The sequence below is a fragment of the Eleutherodactylus coqui genome, chromosome 3 (assembly GCF_035609145.1).
Source record: "Eleutherodactylus coqui strain aEleCoq1 chromosome 3, aEleCoq1.hap1, whole genome shotgun sequence".
NCBI classification, from domain to species: Eukaryota; Metazoa; Chordata; class Amphibia; order Anura; family Eleutherodactylidae; genus Eleutherodactylus; species Eleutherodactylus coqui.
In genome coordinates, this window is record NC_089839.1 from 2,286,222 (window position 1) to 2,311,111 (window position 24,890).

Consider the following 24,890-nt stretch of genomic DNA (forward strand, 5'->3'; position numbering starts at 1 on the left):
TGGAATCCAAACCGGTGAGTTTGTAAGAGTCGCGGCATCAAAACCATTTTAATAAGATTTCCCTGCCAATTATCGACAACGGGAGACGATTCCACACCTTCACCTCATCCTCAAACTTCTTCATACCTGGCAGACTTTGTACTGATATTTTGCGCTAAGAAATGACACCATTATTCAATTTGGCACATTTAGGACCCTTATGAGCCACGCCCCTTTGGCCTAAACACTATTCAGAAATGTCCCAGAAGGTGTAATAAGTGTCTAAAGCATATGATGTGTTTTGTGCAATCTCTGCCAGAATATTGGTGCATTGTATTTAATGCATCCCACCCACCATTATGTCATTTCTAGGATGTTATCACCCCCGCTGATCATGACGTTCTGGCATATTGGTTGAGTGTTCCCCATTTAATCCACCAGTAGCAGATCGCAGGATTGCTTAAAGGGGTTGTCCCGCGGCAGCAAGTGGGTCTATACACTTCTGTATGGCCATATTAATGCACTTTGTAATGTACATTGTGCATTAATTATGAGCCATACAGACGTTATAAGAAGTTTTTCACTTACCTGTTCCGTTGCTGGCGTCCTCGTTTCCATGGAGCCGACTAATTTTCGGCGTCTAATGGCCAAATTAGCCATGCTTGCGCAGTCTGGGTCTTCTTCTTATCTCAATGGGGCTGCTCGTGCAGGATGCCGGCTCCGTGTAGCTCCGCCCCGTCACGTGCCGATTCCAGCCAATCAGGAAGCTGGAATCGGCAATGGACCGCACAGAAGCCCTGCGGTCCACCGAGGGAGAAGATCCTGGCGGCCATCTTCAACCGGTAAGTAAGAAGTCACCGGAGCGCGGGGATTCAGGTAAGCGCTGTGCGGTTTTTTTTTTTAAGTCCCTGCATCGGGGTTGTCTCGCGCCGAACGGGGGGGGGGGGGGGGGGGGTTGTAAAAAAAAAACCCGTTTCGGCGCGGGACAACCCCTTTAAACCAGGAGATGTTTTCCTTTCTTCACATAACAGTTACACAAACACACTTAATGGTTTCCAATCTCACAGTGCCGCCTTTCCGCAGTCCTCCATCAAAGTGCCGCCTTTCCGCAGTCCTCCGGCACAGTGCCACCTTCCCGCAGACCTCTGGCACAGTGCCACCTTCCCGCAGACCTCAGGCACAGTGCCACCCTCCCGCAGACCTCAGGCACAGTGCCGCCTTCCCGCAGACCTCTGGCACAGTGCCGCCTTCCTGCAGTCATTCAGCACAGTGCCGCCTTCCTTCAGTCCTCCAGCATAGTGCCGCCTTCCCACAGTCCTCCAGCACAGTGCCGCCTTCCCACAGTCCTCCAGCACAGTGCCGCCTTACCTCAGACCTCTGGCAGAGTGCCGCCTTCCTGCAGTCCTCCAGCACAGTGCCGCCTTCCCGCAGACCTCTGGCACAGTGCCGCCTTCCCGCAGTCCTCCAGCACAGTGCCGCCTTCCCGCATTCCTCCGGCACAGTGCCGCCTTCCTGCATTCCTCCGGCACAGTGCCGCCTTACCTCAGACCTCTGGCACATTGCCGCCTTACCACAGACCTCTGGCACAGTGCCGCCTTACCACAGACCTCTGGCACAGTGCCGCCTTACCTCAGACCTCTGGCACAGTGCCGCCTTACCTCAGACCTCTGGCACAGTGCTGCCTTCCCACAGACCTCTGGCACAGTGCTGCCTTCCCACAGTCCTCCGGCACATTGCCGCCTTCCCGCAGACCTCTGGCACAGTGCCGCCTTACCTCAGACCTCTGGCACAGTGCCGCCTTACCTCAGACCTCTGGCACAGTGCCGCCTTACCTCAGACCTCTGGCACAGTGCCGCCTTACCTCAGACCTCTGGCACAGTGCCGCCTTACCTCAGACCTCTGGCACAGTGCCGCCTTACCACAGACCTCTGGCACAGTGCCGCCTTACCACAGACCTCTGGCACAGTGCCGCCTTACCTCAGACCTCTGGCACAGTGCCGCCTTACCTCAGACCTCTGGCACAGTGCCGCCTTACCACAGACCTCTGGCACAGTGCCGCCTTACCTCAGACCTCTGGCACAGTGCCGCCTTACCTCAGACCTCTGGCACAGTGCTGCCTTCCCACAGACCTCTGGCACAGTGCTGCCTTCCCACAGTCCTCCGGCACATTGCCGCCTTCCCGCAGACCTCTGGCACAGTGCCACCTTACCTCAGACCTCTGGCACAGTGCCGCCTTACCTCAGACCTCTGGCACAGTGCCGCCTTACCTCAGACCTCTGGCACAGTGCCGCCTTACCTCAGACCTCTGGCACAGTGCCGCCTTACCTCAGACCTCTGGCACAGTGCTGCCTTCCCACAGTCCTCCGGCACAGTGCCGCCTTCCCACAGACCTCCGGCACAGTGCCGCCTTCCCGCAGTCCTCCGGCACAGTGCCGCCTTCCCGCAGTCCTCCAGCACAGTGCCGCCTTCCCGCAGTCCTCCAGCACAGTGCCGCCTTCCCGCAGACCTCTGGCACAGTACCGCCTTACCTCAGACCTCTGGCACAGTGCCACCTTCCCGCAGACCCCCAGCACAGTGCCGCCTTACCGCAGACCTCTGGCATTGTGATCAAATGATTGGGTGACATAATGCAGCTGAGTGGTCGGCGCTGTTGCCTTGCAGTTCTGGGGCTTAGGTTTAACCCCTTAGTGACGAAGCCTGTTTGCGCCTTAGTGACGGAGCCAAATTTTGGAAATCTGACATGCGTCATTCAACGTAGCCTAACTCCGTAAAGGCTTTACAAATCCAAGTGATTCTGACATTGTTTTTTCGCCACATGTTGTACTTCATTTAGGTTGTAAAAAGAGACCAATATAATTGATTAAAAGTACCAATATTGGAAAAATTTTGAAAAAATTGTCATTTTTTCACATTTTCAACTGTAATATCTCAAATATGTGCAAACATACTGTACAAACTTTTGCTAAGATATAGATTTCCATCTGTTTACTTTATTCTGGATGCACACTTGAAAAACTTATGTGTTTTTTTTAACCATTTAGAGGACGTACAAATTTTACATTAATTTTCAGCATTTTGAGGAACACTTTGTTTTCCTGCACCAAGCCAAGTTTGCAAAGGCTCATGAGTGTCCGAATGATAGATACCCCCCAAATGACCCTATTTTAAAAACTACACCCCTTAATGTATTCACTGAGGGGGGTCATGAGTATTTTGACCCCACAGTTTTTTTCAGGAATTAATTCAATTTAGAGGAGAAAAAATAAAATTTCATATTTTTTTGCAAATATGTCATTTTAAAGACATATTTTTTTTTCCTATAGTGCCCATAAAAATGAGGATTTACACCCCAAAATGGATCCCCCATGTTTCTCCCGTGTTCAGAGACATACCCATTGTGGCCCTAATCTCATGTCTGGATGCACAACGGGGCCCAAAACGAAAGGAGTAGTCGGTGGTTTTCAGAACATAAATTTTCCTTGAAGGCGTTTTAGGCCCCATAGCACTTTTGTAGAGCTCTTGAGCGGCCAAAGCCAAAGAGAACCCCCACAAGTGACCCCATTTTGAAAACTAGACCCCTTAACGAATTTATCTAGGGGTGTACTGCCCATTTTGACCCCACGGTTTTTGAATGAATTCAAGCAAAGCAAAAGGGAAAAAAATGTGATTTTCGTTTTTTGGCAATTCTGTCATTTTAAAAACAGTTTTTTTTGTACAGCACACACATGAATGAAGACTTGCACCCCAAAATGGATCCCCCTGTTTGTCCCGTGTTCAGAGACATACCCATTGTGGCCCTAATCTTATGTCTGGATGCACAACAGGGCCCAAAATGTAAGGAGTAGTCGGTGGTTTTCAGAACATAAATTTAGGATGAAGGTGATTTAGGCCCCATTGCCCACTTGTAGAGCCGTTGAGCAGACAAAACGACAGAGAACCCCAACAAATGACCCCATTTTGAAAACTAGACCCCCTAAAGAATTTATCTAGGGGTGTACTGCGCATTTTTACACTACAATTTTTGAATAAATCTAAGCAAAGCAGTAGGAAAAAAATTACAATATTCATTTTTTTGGCAGTTGTATCAATTTAAAAACAGTTTTTTTTTGTACAGCACACATAGGAATGAAGACGTTCATCCCAAAATGGATACCCCTGTCTGTCCCGTGTTCAGAACCATACCCCTACTGGCCCTAATCTACTTAAAGGAAACATGGCTAGGCCTATAATGGAGAGAACACCCGTTGGATTTCAGGGTACAACGGAATAAATTCCAGGCCCCATTGCCCACTTGTAGAGACATTGGGCGGCCAAAACGATAAAGAACCCCCACAAATGACCCTATTTTGAGAACTAGACCCCTTAAGGAATTCATCTAGGGGTGTACTGCGTATTTTGACCCCACAGTATTTGAATAAATCTAAGCAAAGCAGAAGGAAAAAATTACGATTTTCATTTTTTTGGCAATTTCGTCAATTTAAAAACTGTTTTTTTTGTACAGTGTACATAGGAATGAAGACTTTCACCCCAAAATGGATACCCCCGTTTGTCCCGTGTTCAGAAACATACCCATTGTGGCCCTAATCTACTTACTGGACCCATGGCAAGGCCTATAATGGAGGGAATGCCCGCTGGATTTCAGGGTACAACTGAATAAATTCCAGGCCCCATTGCCCACTTGTACGGAATAAAAATGGACTCCCTAAAAATATCCCCCCCCCCTCCGCGCCCTTTTCGGCGTTTCCCAAATCTTAGATAAAAGTAATAATGTGAACTGTGTAGTATTTCCAAAGACAGGGGTAATTACGGAGGCTGGTTGGGATGGGCCCATGGGGCAATAAAACCGTGTATCCCCCCTCCTCTCATGCTTTTTGGGGGGTATTTAGTAACCTCAGCGGCAGGTATGGGGTGTAAAAAGTGGCGCACTGTGAGGCTCCGTAGTCTCGCTGAGGTGCGACGGTCTCACAGAGAAGGCGCTCAACAAGCTGCTCCTGGAACTGCAGGAAGGCGAGCGTTCCCGGGGCTTCTTGTAAAATACGTATCACAGGTAGCGGTCTGAATAACGCCGGGGTCACACGGCCGTATGTGGAATATGCTTGCGAAGGCCTGCAGAGGATCCCATCTGTGAGCCCGGCTGTGACCCTGCGTATGGCCACGTAATGTACTGCGCATAACTGCCTACTCACATGGGCCGTCATGCGCTGTATATTTTTTTTTTTGTTTGTATTTCCCGCACCGTCGCTTAGCGATGACACGGGTACCCGCAACCCGTACACAACGTAGTTATATGGGCTGCGGGTATATCCAAGACCATGGAGCACAATGGGCTCTATGTTGCAGATATCCGCAGTAAAATAGAACCTGCTGCGTTCTCTTTTCTGCGAGTGGATTACGCAATTCCAACCCGCTAATGTGAGCGGAATTGTGTAATCCAATGCGATTGATCTGCGTATTACCGCATCGGTGAGGGGAGATGAAACTTCACCTTTTTTTACTTTTACGTGAACGCCATTATACATTGGATAATGGCGAACATGTGATCAGGAACCGCTCACCGGGGCCCCCCGTGAAATCTCCAGGCTCTCGGCTAAGTTTTGTAGCCAGGAGCAGGGAGATTTTAAATCACCACAGCTTTTGCGCATGCGCCTGCTACTTTGGCGAAATGCGCGTGCGCAAAAGCTGGGGTAAGGTCCGCGGATAAATCTGCGGGCCTTAGGTATGTCATTTCATCTTCCCTCACGGATGTGATCTGTGGGGGGAGATGAAACGCAAGTTTTTTTAACTTTTTTAAACTTTTTTTTTTACTTTACACTTTTTTTTACTTTACATGATCACTGCTATCCATTGGATGACAGTGATCATGTCCCCGGTATAATCTCTCTGCTCCTGGCTACACATGGCAGCCAGGAGCAGAGGGATTTTAAATTTCCGGGGCTCGAGCCCCTCTGTGCACGCGCCCAATGTCAGTCATCGGGCGCGCATGCGCAGAAGGGGACTCTGGTCCCGAAAGACCGGGACACCGCTGAGGACCGGGGGGTGAGTATTTTCACCTCCCCTCATGGATCCGATCCATGAGGGGAGGTGAAACTTTACTTTTTAAAAAACTTTTTAAACTTTTTCGCGATCGCCGCTATCCAATGGATAGCGGTGATCGCGGGCCCGGGGACCGCTCACAGCGGTCCCCGGTAACACCTCCTGGTTCCAGGCTACCTTCAAGAGCCGGGAGCCAGGAGATTTTGAATTTGCCGGGGGCTCTCAGGCTTCTGCGCATGCGCGTGATGTCACCGTCTGGCGTGCATGCGCAGAAGGCAGGTGGCGGGTCCGGGATCTACGGGGGACACTGCCGACAAGCCGGGTGAGTATTTTCAGCTGCCCTGATAGATCCGATCCATCAGGGCAGCTGAATATCTTACTTTTTACACAGTTTTGTTTACATTTTTGCGATCGGCGCTATCCATCGGATAGTGCAGATCGCAATGCCGGGGGGGGGGGGGGGGGACTGCCCGCAGCCTGGGATGACAGCTCCATGCTGTCGACTACCTGCGGGCACCGACAGCATGGAGTTGTCACGTCCTCAGGCAAGTGGGTATTAATCCAAAGAGGATGCATAAAACTACGTCCTCTAGGATTAAAGCCCACTTGCTGTGGACGTAGTTTCCCGATGGGGCCGTCGTTAGTGGGTTAAATCCCATCAAGGACAACATCTGCATGAACTTTGTAAACCTCCATCCAGATGTTGCCTTTGGAGAGATTGGAACCCACAACTCTAGTGCTAATAACGGAGCCACCGCACTCTGAAAGTAATGGGATGCATAGTTGCGAGTGGAGTTTGAAGTAAGTTGTTGCGCCGATACAAAGATATAGATATTAGCATTTGTATCCCTGCTAAAAATGTGATGTTTAGGTCGGAAGGCGTCTTGTGAAGCGATGCAAAGCCGCGAGTTTGTTTAGTGTCAGCCGCTGCGCCAGCAACCTTCCTGCAACTTGGGTGCCGAACCCGCAACCCCCTGCAGAGGGCCTCCAGCCCCCGAGCTTCTATGGCAGCCTGGGCCATACAGTGTGGCAGCAAAGGCCGGGATGCTAGCAGCCGGCTGAGATTACAGGCAGGACAAGGAAGGCGCGCGGCAGCAATGACAACGGCTTCAGATTGAAGTTTTGTGAGATTTAAGCACTACTTGACTTTGCAATTAAAAGGTAAGATAGCTGCAACGTGTGAGAACAGACAGCGATCCCTCCTTGGCTGCCGGTGAAAAGAAATCCCCGCAAAGCCAGAACATTCCTTGTAAAATACTAAATCTTGTTTCATGTTGCGCGCAGCCGAATCTGGCAGGATGAGGGGTTCTTGGGCTGTCGGGGGCCTTAAGGCATGGCACTCCTAGAAAGGACCACACAATCACTCCAAATATTGAGCCTCAATCCTCTGATGGAAGGCCATGTGTTTGGCAGCGGCAGCGCGTGATAACAGCTTGCTCTATAAAGGTGACACTTTTTCCTGAAAGCTTCAGAATTAGATGAAAATTTGGAGTCGGGCTGCATCAGATTCATGGAGCGAGTGCTGCGTGCTGGAAACGACCGCCGCTCGCAATCCCAGAATCCTGAATTAGAGATGGAGGAAAGAATGAGACGTCTGCTGCAGCGAGGGACACGAGTGAGATAAATAACAGTTTACGAACCGGAGGAGGCAAAAACATGGCTCCAGCGTCTGCAGAATCTACATACCAAATTGTGTCCCATCGGCACGTGGGGATTCATCAGAGGATTTGTGCCCGGTTACTGGTGGGTGCCCATCGTGGCACACACCATATATGCACCAAAATAGGCAGTTCTTATCTTTTCTTACCACTTTTGAAAAAATGGCAAGAAAAAAGGGTGGGGCTTAGTGGGAGGGGCATGACTACCCGCAGCCAATCAGGTTTATTACAATTTACACAAGCTCACACCTAGTGTAGATTTCATATTGTGCCGCACAGAGGGCTTGGGCCTTCTAATGAATTGTCACGCTTCACTCGACTACTGCTGTACCGCCCCAATGACCTTACTGTAGGGACAGCCGGAGGCCTAGACTTTGTCACGGTGACGCCATACTCTGGTTGGACACTCCGGATGATGATGGCGCAGAAATAATGGAGACGAGTCCAGTTAGTTTAGTAATCTGAGAGCCGTATTTTACAACAACGGGTTAAACTTTACAATTCTCTGAAAGCCTATTAGAGCAGGTATTGAGGAATGCAGTAATACAGAAGTGCGATGCAGGAATGGAGAACTGATGAGATCATAACTTTAACGCTCTCTTATTTTCCTGACAATTGGCTTATCAGACGATTTCCCCACTAGTGAATCCAGATGAAACGATTTAGTTAGATTTAACTGTAGACTTTGATGAAGCAGCGGGACCCGTGGCTGCAAGGCTAATCCTGGCTGTAACTTCCCCTGTAGCTATGACTCACTGTGAGATGAAGTTGGACCTCTGAAAGGATCTTCTGTGTTCTCGGCTGTAGATGCCAAGGGAGCGGGTTGGTCACCTCACTCTACCTTGGGAAACAATAACTGCTGGAATACTCCTCCTCACCCACTAAACTGCAACCTCTCCTCACTGACTCCTGGCTGAGTCTAACTGCTCTGCTTCACTTCCTTTTATAACCTCTCCGTCTCCCACACTCTTGCACAGGGACGTGCATCTCTGCTTCCCGCCCTTGGGCTCTGCACCAGTAAGATTAAACCTGACTGTCAGCCAATGAGAGACCAGCTGACATCAGGACTGAGCTCTATGCTTAGAGCAGAAGGGGGGACACAGGGTCTCTCCCACAGACGGCACCTTCTGGATCCAGGGACAGCATATAGACAGGTGAGACAGGACAAGTGTCCCGTGAGTGTTCTGTAGGACCCGCTGGGCCACTACACTGCCTTCACCTGGACAAGGCAGGTCTACGAAGATCCCCCCATAATAGAGACCCCTCGTCACTGTTAGATGACGCTTTCTGTCATCATTACTGCAATGATCTTGTATAGCGTAAGGGTTAAGTGAAAATTCTTTAATGGTCTACTACAGGCAAGAAGTAAACTCAAGTTGCCCCTGGGAGTCTTTTCCTTATTGGCGCCCCCTGGTGATTGCCTGATTAGCAGCCAGGAAGTCCCATATTAACAGCCTATCAGCAGCTGTTGTATGTAACTTCCTCTTCCTGTGTTGAATGCTTCACCGAGGATGTCAGGAAGGGTTTACCCAGGGTTGATCGGGTAGCAGTCACAGCTCACCTCCTCCTCACTGTCTGCTAGCAGTCGACCTCGTCAATTTGCAAAATGAGTCCAGTCACACAAGCTGGCGTACGTTCCTCAGCGATGCATCTCGCGGGCACCTAGGTTATGCTTTAGTACACTTGTTTTTACTTAGATTTAGCATTTTGCAGTAAAGGACATAAACATTAGGTAAGGTGCAGCATAAAGACTTTAGATATCAGTGATAAGTAGCGGAACAACCAACTGGCGGCCCAAAGGGCACGAGGATGAGGAGGAAGAGGCACTGCAGACGGCCACAGATGAAGCAGTGGCCTGGCAGGGAGGAACAAGTAAAGGAAGGGAAAAAAGCGGGGACCTTCTCTCTCGGAACTGAGAACCAGGACAAATGGTGCAAGCAGGCTCAGCATTAGTACTGCGGTGTGGGGTACCACACGTGGCATTACTACTACCTGGGGTACTATAGAAGAGGGATTGTGTAAAAGTGTAGATAACGGGAGGAGGGTGATGGAAAAGCAAGGAGCCAGAGATGTCTGTGTGTAAAATTCCACAGACACAAGTTGTGGCTGGGAGAAGTCATCATGGCAGTCTGGGTCGGATACTGAATGAAAGGGGAAACTGAACAACTGCAGTCGTAGAAGACGTCACTTGTTATCACTGGATATAACGATACTGCAATGACTTATTTGGTCTGCAGAGCGCCTGTATGGAGCCGGTATCCACCATTATATGGCCATGTATGCGCTGCTGGAAATTACTGACACTGCAGAGGGGGCCAAGAGCCCCCAAACCTGGAACCGGCCCTGGGTGCAAGGCTACAGAACCAAGGCCCAGGGCCTCCACTAAAGAAGCTAGAAGCCTGTTACTCTGGTGAAGGAGGGCATAGTCCACCGCGGGGTCCCGACTCTCAGAAATGTATCGTGTCGCTCGACTAGAATAGACGTTAGTCGTTAATCAAGTACCAGTTCGCTGCTCAGCTTCTTGGTGCCGCCCGTCTGCACCTCTGCGGAGGTTGTGCCAGGTCTCTAGGCCGCCCGGACGCGCCGCGGAATTCTTGGGCACGAAAAGCATATTTTGACAATATTGTCTACTATGGCAATGCACTGGTTAACTCTCCGTGGTCTTTGGCCCGCCTTGCCATAGTTGTTCCTAATTAACTCATTAACTACTTTATTTATGTTCTGGGACCCCAGTCAGGTCTTGCCTGAGTATCAGTGCAGCTCTGGTCTCTGGTCCTGTAAGCTGCTAAACCGAGTCACCCTCCGGTCCAAAGGCTTGTCTGACCCGTAACCTGCACAGCTCTGCTACACTGTCCAGCTGCCGGCCCAGCTCTGCTACTCAGCCTGTCACCTACCCAGCTCTGCTACGTCAGCCTGTCACCTACCCAGCTCTGCTATGTCAGCCTACCACCTACCCAGCTCTGCTACGTCAGCCTGTCACCTACCCAGCTCTGCTACGTCAGCCTACCACCTACCCAGCTCTGCTACGTCAGCCTGTCACCTACCCAGCTCTGCTACGTCAGCCTGTCACCTACCCAGCTCTGCTACGTCAGCCTGTCACCTACCCAGCTCTGCTATGTCAGCCTACCACCTACCCAGCTCTGCTACGTCAGCCTGTCACCTACCCAGCTCTGCTACGTCAGCCTACCACCTACCCAGCTCTGCTACGTCAGCCTGTCACCTACCCAGCTCTGCTACGTCAGCCTGTCACCTACCCAGCTCTGCTACGTCAGCCTGTCACCTACCCAGCTCTGCTACTCAGCCTGTCACCTACCCAGCTCTGCTATGTCAGCCTACCACCTACCCAGCTCTGCTACTCAGCCCTTCACCTACCCATCTCTGCTACATCAGCCTACCACCTACCCAGCTCTGCTACGTCAGCCTGTCACCTACCCAGCTCTGCTATGTCAGCCTGTCACCTACCCAGCTCTGTACGTCAGCCTGTCACCTACCCAGCTCTGCTACTCAGCCTGTCACCTACCCAGCTCTGCTATGTCAGCCTACCACCTACCCAGCTCTGCTACTCAGCCCTTCACTTACCCATCTCTGCTACATCAGCCTACCACCTACCCAGCTCTGCTACGTTAGCCTATCTTCATGCCATGTCTGACCGCCTGTTCTGCCTGCCGCACCATGATGGCCCATCTGATTGTGGTTCTACGTTTTGAGGAAGGTGTCGGTACAGAATACAGCAAATAAAGAATTAACTACGCAAAATTAGAAAATAAAGATATCTGCTTTCAGCTTCTAACAAACGGCGCCCCTCTAGTCGGTGGCGGGTATTGCAGCTCGGTCGGTCAAATACCAGACAGTAAATGAGGCTGAGTTGTAATATCAGACATAACCTTACAAGGAGCGGCGCTAATTAATGGGGTTATCCAGCTTACACTATGGAACTCCCCTCCTCAGAACAGACCGTCAGTAGTATATGGTGGCGGTCCACTGGACCCCCGGCGGTCAGCTGTTTGCAGCGCTGCGGCACTACTGGACGGAGCGGTTGTTTGCTGTAACCGCACAGCTCGGTCTGCACCGCCGCGGCCCTGCGGACAGATCAGCAATATTGTAGCATTGGACAACCTCTTAGTGAATGGGGCTAAGCTGCAATGCCGGAGATGGCCTACAGACAGGGGTGGCACTGTGTCTGGACCTTATGTTCCATCTGACTCGTCGGAGCCTTCTGCAGCCATTCTGCATGGATGGAAAGTTTTCTGGCCGCTGTCCTTTCCTCCTGTAATTAATCACCGAATGTTTCTTTTACAGGAAATAATAGACTCGCCGCTCTTGTGATCCACTAAGTGTTGGAATATCCCTTACAAGCGCTCCTCCTCCGCCGCCGACCGGGTTCACTTGGCTCACCGGCTAATTCGGCGCTCCTGGCACACAGGACCGTCAGGTTACGTCAGGTGATGATATCACTGGACCTGCGGCCCCGCGCCGGACCCCCGGGCCCCTACAGCCAACTCTCACATTCTTGGCACAAGACTTGGAAACAGCAAAAAATCCCCTGGTTCTCTTTCCTCTAATGGAAAGTCGTAGTTAACCTCTGCGGTCTGCAGCGACGGGCGGAATCTATCGAAGCATGGTCACCGCTGATGACCCCCATCACAGCACACAAGTACTAGGCTCCATTCATCTGCAGCAACCCGACGCAAACACAAGTGCCTCACAACACGAAGACCGCAATGTCTGACACAAGGAGTCTGTAATACACTTCATGCATGAATTCACAGGATCTCTGCTTGCAGACATTGAACGACACACACTCCATTATTTACTTCCAACGAGGTCTGCAAATTAGCTTTCCTTCCAGAAAGAAGGCAAACTCAATCTCCCTAATGCCACCTATAGGAAGGCAGCTGCCCAGTAAGCAACTGCTCTATAACAGGCCATGTGACATGACTAACGAGGTTAGTTTTTATTAACGACCTTTCCTTAGGATAATCAGCAGTTTGCAGAATCATTTGCAGCTCATAACATAAGTACAGCACCAGAACCAAGCTCAGAAAATAAGTACAGTACCTGAACCCACAATATTATTTATACAGCACCAGAAGCAAGTTCAGATTTTAAATACAGCACCATAACCAAGCTCAATAAATAGGTACCTGAACCAACATTATTATTTAAATACAGTACCAGAACCAAGATCATAATAAATACAGTACCAGAACCAATCTCAGTACATAAATACAGCACCAGAACCAAGCTCAGAAAATAAGTACAGTACCAGAACCAACATTACTATTTAAATACAGTACCAGAACCAATCCCAGTACATAAATACAGCACCAGAACCAAGCTCAGTACATTAGTACAGCACCAGAACCAAGCTCAGAAAATAAGTACAGTACCTGAACCCACAATGTTATTTAAATGCAGCACCATAACCAAGCTCAGTAAATAAGTACAATACCGGAACCAACATTATTATTTAAATACAGTACCAGAATGAAGCTCATAATAAATACAGTAACAGAACCAATCTCCGTACATAAATACAGTACCAGAACCAAGCTCAGAAAATAAGTACAGTACTGGAACCAACATTATTATTTAAATACAGTACCAGAATAAAGCTCATAATAAATACAGTAACAGAACCAATCTCAGTACATAAATACAGCACCAGAACCAAGCTCAGAAAATAAGTACAGTACCGGAACCAACAATATTATTTAAATATAGTACCAGAACCAAGCTGATAATAAATACAGTACCAAAACTAAGCTCAGCATAAATACAGCACCAGAATCAATATTAGTATTTAAATACAGCACCAGAGCTATGTTCAGATTTTAAATACAGCACCAGAACCAAGCTCAGTACATAAATACAGTACCATGACAAAGCTCAGTACATAACTACAGTACCAGATCAAGTTCAGAAATTAAATACAGCCCAAGAACCAAGCTCAGTGCATAAATACAGTACCAGGACCACGCTCAGTACATAAATACAGTACCAAAACCAAGTTCAGAATTTATATACAGCACCAGAATCAAGTTCAGGTTTTAAATACAACACTAGAAACAAGTTGAAAATTTAAATACAGCACCAGAACCAAATTCAGTATTTAAATACAGCATCAGAACCAAGTCCAGTACATAAATACAGTACCAGAACCAAGTTCAGTATTTGAATACAGTACCAGAAACAAATTCAGTATTTAAATACAGAACCAGAACCAAGTTAAGTACAAAAATACGGTACCAGAACCAAGTTCAAAAATTAACTACAGCACCAGAACCAAGTCCAGTACATAAATACAGTACCAGAACCAAGTTTAGAATTTAAATACAGCATCAAAACCAAGTCCAGAATTCAAATACAGCACCAGAAACAAATTCAGTATTTAAATACAGAACCAGAACCAAGCTTAGTACATACATACAGCACCAGAACAAAGATCATAACATAAATACAAAACTAGAACCAAGTTCAGTATTTAAATACAGCCACATTACCAATTTCAATACCTAAATTCAGCACCAGCACCAAGTTCAGAATTTAAATACAGCACAAGAACCAAGTTCAGAATTTAAATACAGCACCAGAACCAAATCCAGTACATAAATACAGTACTAGAACCAAGATCAGCATTTACATACAGCACCAGAACCAAGTTCACAATCTAAATACAGCACCAGAACCAAGTTCAGATTTTTCTTACAGCACCTGAACCAATTTAATTATTTAAATACAGCACCAGAACCAAGTTCAGAATCTAAATACAGCACTAGTGCTGTAAATAAATAAAGTCCCAGAACAAAGCTCATAATAAATACAGTACCAGAACCAAGCTCATAAATAAAGCACTGGACGAAGCTCACAACATAAATACAGGCCCAGAATCGATATCAGTATTTAAATACAGCACCACAACCAAGCTCAGTAAATAAATACAGTACAGGAACCAAGCTTAGTACATACATACAGCACCAGAACAAAGATCATAACATAAATACAGAACCAGAACCAAGTTCAGTATATAAATACAGCCGCATTACCAATTTCAATACCTAAATTCAGCACCAGTACCAAGCTCAGTAAATAAATACAACACCAGAAACAAGTTCATAACACAAAAAACAGTACCAGAACTATGGATGACACTATTACTATTACAGTCACTATGTGACTAGTGATGCCGTTATCGGGGTCAGTATACTACTGGGGCCACTAACGCGGTCACTATTACTACTGGGACCACTATGGGGGTCACTATTACTACTGGGACCACTATGGGGGTCACTATGACTACTGGGACCACTAACGCGGTCACTATTACTACTGGGACCACTATGGGGGTCACTATTACTACTGGGACCACTATGGGGGTAACTATTACTACTGGAAGTACTATGGGGGTCACTATTACTACTGGAAGTACTATGAGGGTCACTATTACTTCTGGGACCACTATGGGGGTAACTATTACTACTGGGACCACTATGGGGGTCACTATTACTACTGGGACCACTATGGGGGTCACTATTACTACTGGAAGTACTATGAGGGTCACTATTACTTCTGGGAAATCACAGAACAGTACAGCCAAATTTACCAAACAGTAAAGGACTTAGATGGGGAGGCTGGATATACTCACCTCCCACTGGAAGCAGAAATACTTAGATGGAGGAGCTTTAAACAAGTACATAGTGCTAATGAGCAACTCAAGGAAGGGGAGCGGCTGACAGCGCTACACAGATAGAAAATATATCCAAACATGGACGGCCCAATGCGTATCCAAAGCCTACAGAAAATGATGAAGCAGGCTGAGGAATGAGAGAGCAAACCACAGTGGCACTGACATCCCGGGCTCCCCAGCGCAAAAGGTCAGACCGCATGTCACAAAAGATATAGATAAAAAGAAGCATGCAATCAGCCAACGCACAAAGATGGAGGAGCGCTGCGAAAGTGCAAAATACTGACATAAAAGCCACTTACACATATCCCCAAATGGCAGGAGCGGGGACCTACTGGGACCACTATGGGGATTACTATTACTACTGGGGCCACTATAGGGATCACTAATATTACTGGGGCCACTATGGGGGGCACTATTACTAATGGGGCCACTATGGGGGTCACTATGGGGGTCACCATTACTACTGGGGCCACTATGGGGATTACTATTACTACTGGGGCCACTATGGGGTCAGCATTACTACTGAGGCCACTATGGGGGTCATTATTACTACTGGGACCACTAACACAGACACAATTACTACTGAGGCCATTAATTGGGTCAGTATTACAAATGGAACCACTATAAGGTCACTATTACTACTGGGACCATAAATTGGGTCACTATTACTACTGGGACCATAAATTGGGTCACTATTACTACTGGGGCAATTAATTGGGTCAGTATTACTACTGAGGCCACTATGGGGGTCACTATTACTACTGGGACCACTAACACAGACACTATTACTACTGAGGCCATTAATTGGGTCAGTATTACAAATGAAACCACTATAAGGTCACTATTACTACTGGGACCATAAATTGGGTCACTATTACTACTGGGGCAATTAATTGGGTCACTATTGCTACTGGGACCATAAATTGGGTCACTATTACTACTGGGGCAATTAATTGGGTCCCTATTACTACTGAGGCCATTAACGTGGTCAGTATTATGAATGAGACGGCTATAAGGTCACTATTACTACTGAGGCCACTGTGGGGATCAGTATAACTACTGGGGCCACTATTACTACTTGGACCAATATGGGGGTCACTATTACTACTGAGGCCACTTTGGGAGTCACTATGACTACTGGGACCACTAACACAGTCACTATTACTACTGAAGCCATTAATTGGGTCCCTATTACTACTGAGGCCATTAACGTGGTCAGTATTACGAATGAGACCGCTATAAGGTCACTATTACTACTGAGGCCACTGTGGGGATCAGTATAACTACTGGGGCCACTATTACTACTTGGACCAATATGGGGGTCACTATTACTACTGAGGCCACTATGGGGGTCACTATGACTACTGGAAACACTATGGGGGACACTATTACTACTGGGGCCATTAACGGGGTCAGTATTACGAATGGAGCCATTAATTAGGTCACTATTACTATTGGCTTACTATTAAGGGCCACTAAGCAGGACTCTTATTACTGGAGGCTCTATTAGGGCTCCCACACACTTGCATTTTTTAATGCTACGTTAACGCTGTTTTTTTTAACCTCTTAGTGACCAAGACTGTTTGCGCCTTAATGACCAGGCCAAATTTTGTAAATCTGACATGCGTCGTTCAACGTATCATAACTCCGTAAAGGTTCTGCAGATCCCAGTGATTCTGACATTGTTTTTTCGCCACATGTTGTAAAAATCGTAATTTTTTTTCACATTTCCAACTATAATATCTCAAATATGTGTAAACATAACATAGAAATTTTGGATAACATATATATTTCCATCTGTTTACTTTATTCTGGAAGCACATTGGAAAAACTTTCTTTTTTTTTAAGCATTTAAGAGACGAAGAAATGTAACATTAATTATTAACATTTTGGAGGAACACTTCGTTTTCCTGCACCGAGACAAGATTGCAAAGGCTCACAGGGGTCAGCATGACCCCACAAGTGACCCCATTTTAAAAACTAGACCCCTTAACGCATTTATCTAGGGGTGTGCTGAGTATTTTGACCCCACCATTTTTGAATTAATCGAAGCAAAGCAGAAGGAAAAAAATTACGATTTTTGTTTTTTTGGCAAACGTGCCATTTTAAAAATAGGTTTTTTTGTACAGCGTACATAGGAATTAAGACTCCCCCCCCCCAAAATGGATACACCCCTTTGTCCCGTGTTCAGAAATATACCCTTTGTAGCCCTAATCTTCTGTCTGGATGCACAAAGGGGCCCAAACTGAACGTCACATCAAACTTTAACTGTCTTTTAACTTTTACGTGATCGCCATTATCCATTGGATAACAGTGATCATGTGACCAAGGAACACTCACTGCGGTCCCCAGTACCATCTCCAAACTCTCATCTACCTTCATTAGCCAGGAGCAAGGAGATTTAAAATTTCCTCCTGCCCTCCCCAGCTTCTGCGCTCACGTCTGCCATTTCGGCGACGGGCGCATGCGCCAAAACTGGGGAAAGGTCCGGGAATAAGGATCCCTTGAGGGGACATCGCCGGTGGCCTTATTTAAGTAATTTCACCTCCCCTCATTGATTGGATCCGTGACGGGAGGTAAAAATTTTGCTTTTTTTACTTTTACGTGATCGTTGTTATCCATTGGTTGACGGCGATCACGTGACTGGAAACTGCGTACTGTGGCACCCCATGAAATCTCCAGGCTCAGGTGCAGGGAGATTTTAAATTTCCCCACCAACCTGCGGCTTTTGCGCCTGCGTCCGCCATTTTGGCAATGGATGAGTGCGCAGAAGCCGGGGTAAGGTCTGTGGATAAATCCGGAGGCCTTAGGTACCTAATTTCATCTCCCCTCACAGATATGATCCATGAGGGGAGATGAAACAAACTTTTTTTTTTACACTTTTTAAAGCTTTTATATGATGGCTTTATCCATTAGAGCTCCCGGTGACAGCCCCCTGCTCTCTGCTACTCATACTGGCCGGGAGCAGGGAGTTTTTACACTTCCTAGGCCTCCCAGCGCTCTGCGCATGCGTGTGACGTAATGAGCAAACGCCAGCGACAGGTCCGTGGGGAGCAAAGTAGACGCCGGGTATCGTGGAGGACGGGTGGGGAGGGGGGGAGTATTCTCAGCACCCCTTACGGATCCGATCTGTAAGGGGAGCTGAAAATTTAACTTTTTTAAACTTCTCATAGTCTTTAACGTATGGTGGATACCGGCGATCACGTGACCGGGGTTGGGGTCTCGAAGCCCGGGATGACAGCTCCATGCTGTCGGCTACCTCCGGTCCTGAACCTGCAGGGCTGTCGTTCCCAGGGGAGGCATGTTTTTACGTCCTCTGGTCACTAAGGGGTTAAGGCAGCTGTCAATGCGACTTTCTAATGTTAAAAACGCATCATACGAAAATTGCACCAACTTGTGATGCGTTTTTAACATTGGAAAGTCCCACTGACAGTTAACGGCGTTAACGCAGCATTAAAAACCCGCCAGTGATCCGGGAGCCGCTGACTCTGTTCTAATAGGTTGGTCTCTTGTGTATTGTCTGTACAGTAAGTGTTTCTGGGGGGCGTATCACGCTGCGGCTCCGGTAGCAGTAAGGTTCGGGGCCCCGGCGGCCGCGACTCTTTCCCCCCGTAGGCGTTGTGATGGTCGTGGAGCCCGAGTCTACGGAGGGGTGGAGGACGGTGTAGATGGTCCCCCTCATCATGTGATGTTACCGCCGGCGTCTCGCTCGCACGCAGAAGATGTTTGGGAGATCCTGTCTGTTACAAATGGGAGAATGAAACTTGTGCGAACGCCATTATTATTACCCGTAATTTATCTGTCTTAGAAGTCACCTAGAGAGAGACAAGTCGCCGCCGCCGCCGCCGCCGCTCGCACTTTTTTTCATCCAGTTTGACAGACAAGACGGATTCCTCATTATTATGGAAAGTATAGGGTTCGCAGTAATTGCTATTTAAATATGAATGGGAGCAAAATTGGGCGCAGCCCGCCGCGGCCTCCTCCTTTGTCAACGCAGAACTTTCTTCCGAATTTCCGTGTTAATTATTGCTTATTTTTTTTCAAGCGGCTTAATTGGCAATAAACATCTCAACTTTCTCCACTCGTTAAAATGCCGTCTGCAATGTTTGATGGGAGTTTAAAGACTCGGAATTAGCTTTTCTTCTGTATGTCTAACCTGTAACGATGGCGAACACCCCCCGTATCCCCAACCATTAGGCTGCGCCAAAGCTTCACTGCAGCATCCTGCATCTGCCCGCGGCTGTCTGTCGTACGGCAGCTCAACGGCGTCCGCTGGAAATACTGCTCAACGGCGTAACCCGTGGCCGGGCGGGGGGCCGCCGAGGGAAGGAAGTGCTACATCACAGACGTGGAGGCGGAGTTGTTTTTTTTTTTTTAGAAAAGTACTTAAAAAAATGCACCGCAATGAAGCAAAGCGGTCTGCGGAGGTTACAAGTCCGCCCCAAATCCAGGGGGTTAACAAGTTCTTACTCCGCATGTGGAGATAAAGAAACATTAACATCCACTGACGACCCCTTTATTACCTCCATCTAGTAGTGTTGGACTTCTTTAGCCTTCAGATCTCCTCAGCAGTTTGTCGTGGTGTAGATCTCACTCGGTGATGAGATCCTCCTGCAGGAATATCGGCCCCTGCGGACAGGAAGCTTCTTGTAGTCGCTGCAGATTAGATGGCGGTGCTGACATGTTCTGATCAGCAGACAGGAAGGGGTCAGCGATTCATGCTGCTTGTGCCAAATTCTGACCTCCCATCAGCAACAGAGATCCGCATCCATCTGACCAGGAGATGTTTCCCCTCTGCTCAGTGATACAAGTTTTGCGCTCTTTTGCCCGCTGGAGTCTTTCTGTTAGACACAATGGTGCTGGAACTGGTCGCCCGCTGTTATACCATCCGTGCGGAGGAACGGCGAGTTGTGCGTTCGGACACATTAGTTGGAGCTCCAGCGTTGTATTCAGCTGACTGTGCAGCCTGTTGGTCAGAACGATTCCTGACATCCTCCTCCGACCCCTTTCAGTGATGAGTTGTTTCCGTCCGCAGGATCCCGTCTCGCTGAATGTTTCTCTAATAAAGGGGTCATTCAGGTGATGCTGTTTATTTGCGCAGTGATATTTGGTGTATCTACTAAACAACCCATATACTATCATAGCCCAAATATGGGGCGGATTGGGCATCTAAAGTGGCCCTAGAAAAATATTACAAAGTTGCCCCATGTTGCAGCCTGGCCCAAACCAACAGCAAGGAGGGTGAACACAACTTTGGCGATATCAGCAATCTGCCCGCTGCAGCCATGTTGGCTGTAGGAGGGGCTAAGCCTACGCGGCGTGCTGAGCCCGCTGCAGCCATGTTCTGTGGTCACATTAAGGCGCCGCCTATTTCGAACCCGTTAAACCTCTGTGACATAAATAAAGATCATAGACGGGCTTTGTGCTGACTGGCAGCCGGGCCCTCGCTGTACGGGGCCCTCACACGGGCGATGCGAGAGCGAGTGAAGACGCAGAATTATGGCCCCAGTGATTGTCAATGGTTTCATCCCGATTTGCGATGTTTTCATTCATGCGATGTGGAGTCAATAACCCGCAGCGTGCCGTGTCTGTCTGCGTTCTACTTTTTTTAAGCCCCCATGTTTCCCTACGGAGCTTCCGTTTTATTGCATCACAACGCACAAACTGGCGGTTTTTGTGTGATGCGCTTTTAACATTAAAAACATTTATTGTCTATCGTGAGAAAAAAATCGCAGGCGGCCGCCATGTTTAACAAGAAGAAGCATGGCTGACGCCCAGACATCTCATGGGCATAACGGCGATCGCCAGGGTGAAGGAGCGCTAATGGCCAGGATCAGAGAAAGCTCCAATCCTGTCATTTAACTCCTGAGGTGCCATGTTCAATAGTCAATACATCTAGGAAAGGGGGGTCAAACTCATTTTCACCGAGGGCCACATCAGCCTTATGGCTGCCTTCACAGGGCCAATTCTAATTGTAAGATAGTATAGTAAAAGTGAACCCCATAGTGGCCCGATTGGTAATAAGGTCCCTCATAGTGGCCAGTGGCACACACCATTCTGCACATACAGACGCACACATTCTAAACATATACGCACACTATTAGACATATATACGCACAGACGCACACCATTCTGCACATACACACGCACAGACGCACACCATTCTGCACATACACACGCACAGACGCACACATTCTAAACATGTACGCACACTATTAGGGCGCCCACCCACTGGCGTTTTTTTTCACTGCGAAATTCGCAGGGTTTTTTTTTCTGCAGGGGGTCTATGGGACTTGTAATGTAAAAATCGCAATCGCGCAAAATCGCGATTTACCGCGATATCGCGATTTTGCGCGATCGCGATTTTAGCTTTGCATGTCCCATAGCCCAAAGACCCCTGCAGAAAAAAAAACCGCTGCGAATTTCGCAGTAAAAAAACGCTAGTGGGTGGGCGCCCTTAGACATATATACGTACAGACACACACATATATACACAAGGACACTTCTGCATTCTGATACACATATTTATACTTACCTGCATCCTACTGGCAGGTATACTGGCTGCTCTCAGTCCTTGGGCCGGTGAGAGGTCAGCGCTGACTGGCTCCCACCCTGCAGCTGCTCCTCCTTAGCGTCGCTCTCCTCTCTGCAGTCTTCCTCCCTCCTCCGCGGCCGTTGTCAGTCTGCTATCGGCACTCCTCTATTACTGTCTGCATTAGACAGAACAAGCCGAGAGAAGATCGCCTACTGACAGCAGCACGGAGGGTGAGGGTACTTAGTGCACAGCCGGCGGGCCACAGAAAATGAGGCGGCGGGCCTTGTGTTTGACACCTGTGTTCTAGGAGGTTAGGAAGAGGGAGGGTCTTTCTCTGTCCGCAGCGGCCCCTGTGGGATGGAGTCATGCCGCTGCAGTATATCTATTGATGGGGTCTTCACCGTCGCGTGGCTTGTGGACCGCCAGCCAATAATTGTTTGCATTATAAAGGATAGAGCTATTGCACTGTGACGCCCCGGCGGGACTAAAGAGCGGAAGGAATATTAGCAGAGTTTAGTAAAAAGGTACAGGGCTAAAAAAACATTTTAGCTTTAATTTGTAAAAGTGAAAAACACGTAAATAATCGATATGACTGCAGCGGTCAGAACCCGTATAACCCCCCCTGTCAGTGTACAGAACCAGTAATAACAGTGTGTAAGGGCCAAATAATACCGCCACACCGTGATCACACAATACAGCGATGGAATAAGACCGCCACACTGTTACCGAATAACGACCATTACAAAGAATAACACTATATGAGGACCAAATTATAAACTGTAAGCTTAACCGGAGCAACCAGTGCCAGGCAGCTGCTGCCAAGGCAAATAGAAATATGGGGGATTCTATACCCAAGACTGTAACAAGGGGGCGCTCTAATAACTATGTATAATATATCAGGGGTCAGTACAGAGATCTCTCCCATCATCTATTATACCCAGGACTGTAACAAGGAAGCGCTCTAATAACTATGTATAGATATATCAGGGGTCAGTACAGAGATCTCTCCCATCATCTATTATACCCAGGACTGTAACAAGGAAGCGCTCTAATAACTATGTATAATATATCAGGGGTCAGTACAGAGATCTCTCCCATCATCTATTATACCCAGGACTGTAACAAGGAAGCGCTCTAATAACTATGTGTAGATATATCAGGGGTCAGTACAGAGATCTCTCCCATCATCTATTATACCCAGGACTGTAACAAGGGGGCGCTCTAATAACTATGTATAATATATCAGGGGTCAGTACAGAGATCTCTCTATCATCTACTATACCCAGGACTGTAACAAGGGGGCGCCCTAATAACTATGTATAATATATCAGGGGTTAGTACAGAGATCTCTCCCATCATCTATTCTACCCAGGACTGTAACAAGGGGGCGCTCTAATAACTATGTATAATATATCAGGGGTCAGTACAGAGATCTCTCCCATCATCTATTATACCCAGGACTGTAACCAGGGGGCGCTCTAATAACTATGTATAGATATATCAGGGGTCAGTACAGAGATCTCTGCCATCATCTATTATACCCAGGACTGTAACAAGGGGGCTGGAGTAGGTTGGGAGTAGGTTGAGCCTTGCAGTCTGAGCAGAGCTGAGCTACTGAGCAGACGTGTCTGGAGCCCTTTCCCTCTCCCTGGAGAGGTGAGGGGGCTTCCATGAGTGTGCAATCTAGCACATCCTCCACCGTTCCCCGGGTGAGACCAGCGGGGAATGACGGTGTGTTACTGGTCTCAGGAGGAGAGCGACTAAGAAGATCCCAGAGGCTGATGCAGCAAGACTCCATGGAGAGTGCAGGCCAACCTGGAAAGAAAGGTGAGTCTTCCCAAGGACAGGATGGTGGCGATTCCCTTATCCAGTACAAGGGGTGGGGTGGGCGCCGTCCCGGGGAGACCACCAACAAGTATAGTACCAGAATTCATCTATGTACTAATGAATTTGAGGCATGCGGTCAGAAGCTTAAAAAGCTGCAGATGGAGCTGAAATCTTTGAAGGCTCGGGCAGAGACTGCTACAAGGAGAAAGGACCGTGTTACAATATCAGAAGAGATGGGGAAGGTGAGAGAGGCCATTAAGCTTCATTCCACAAGAAAAGAGCATATTTTACAGAATGCTGGTGGATTTAAAGAAAGACTGAGCAACCAAGAGAGATTGGACAGTATGAGGAACCTCTCTGGGAAGGAGTTAGCAGTGACCTCGGTGTCTAACAGTGAGGAGGATGAGGCTGGTATAATGGCGTCTCCAGGTGTGATGTCCTGCAGGGCGTCTCCAGATCTATCACCTATGGAGATTTCCCAGCCCATCCCCCCATGGCAGCCCAGCCCAAGGCTGAGTGCTTCTTACTGCTCAGATGAGGAGGAAAGGGAGGGAGAAGGTGGTTATTTAATGGCAGAAATTAAAAGAATGGAATCCCCTACTAATATGTCCAATCTTTCTTTTGGGGACGACCTACCTGAGGAGGGCAAAGAAAGATCAGGAAAAGGCAAGCAGAAGAAGAACAAGAAGAAGAAGCAATTACAGGTCGTATGCACCCGTTTTGTACCATTTCCTAGGCCCTCTGGTCAAACAGACTCGGCATCTGTGGTGGTCCCGGGAATGGATCAGAGGGAGAGAATCTTTCCCAGCGGCACCCAGGGGGAGGATGGGAATGACCCCCCTGCTCAGCCGACCCCGGTACCAGTAATGGTGTTGGATGCTGAGCAGGGAGGGAAAGGTATGGCATCCGTTTTTAGTCAGGCACCTGCGGTGGGTGTTGAGACTCCCATGGACTGCACGCTCGCGGGTGGCGTGCCGTCTTCCGAGATAGACCCCTGGAGCACGCAGGCATCCGGGGAGGGGGTGCAGGCTATCACCTTGTCAGAGGTGAATCCTGATGCCCGGAGCAGGCAGACATCAGCGGCGGTGTCAGAGTCTGGGCGCGGGATCACAGCTGCTCTGGCAGCACGGGGCACCAGGGCATCGGCGGCGGTGCCGGCATCTAGGAAGGG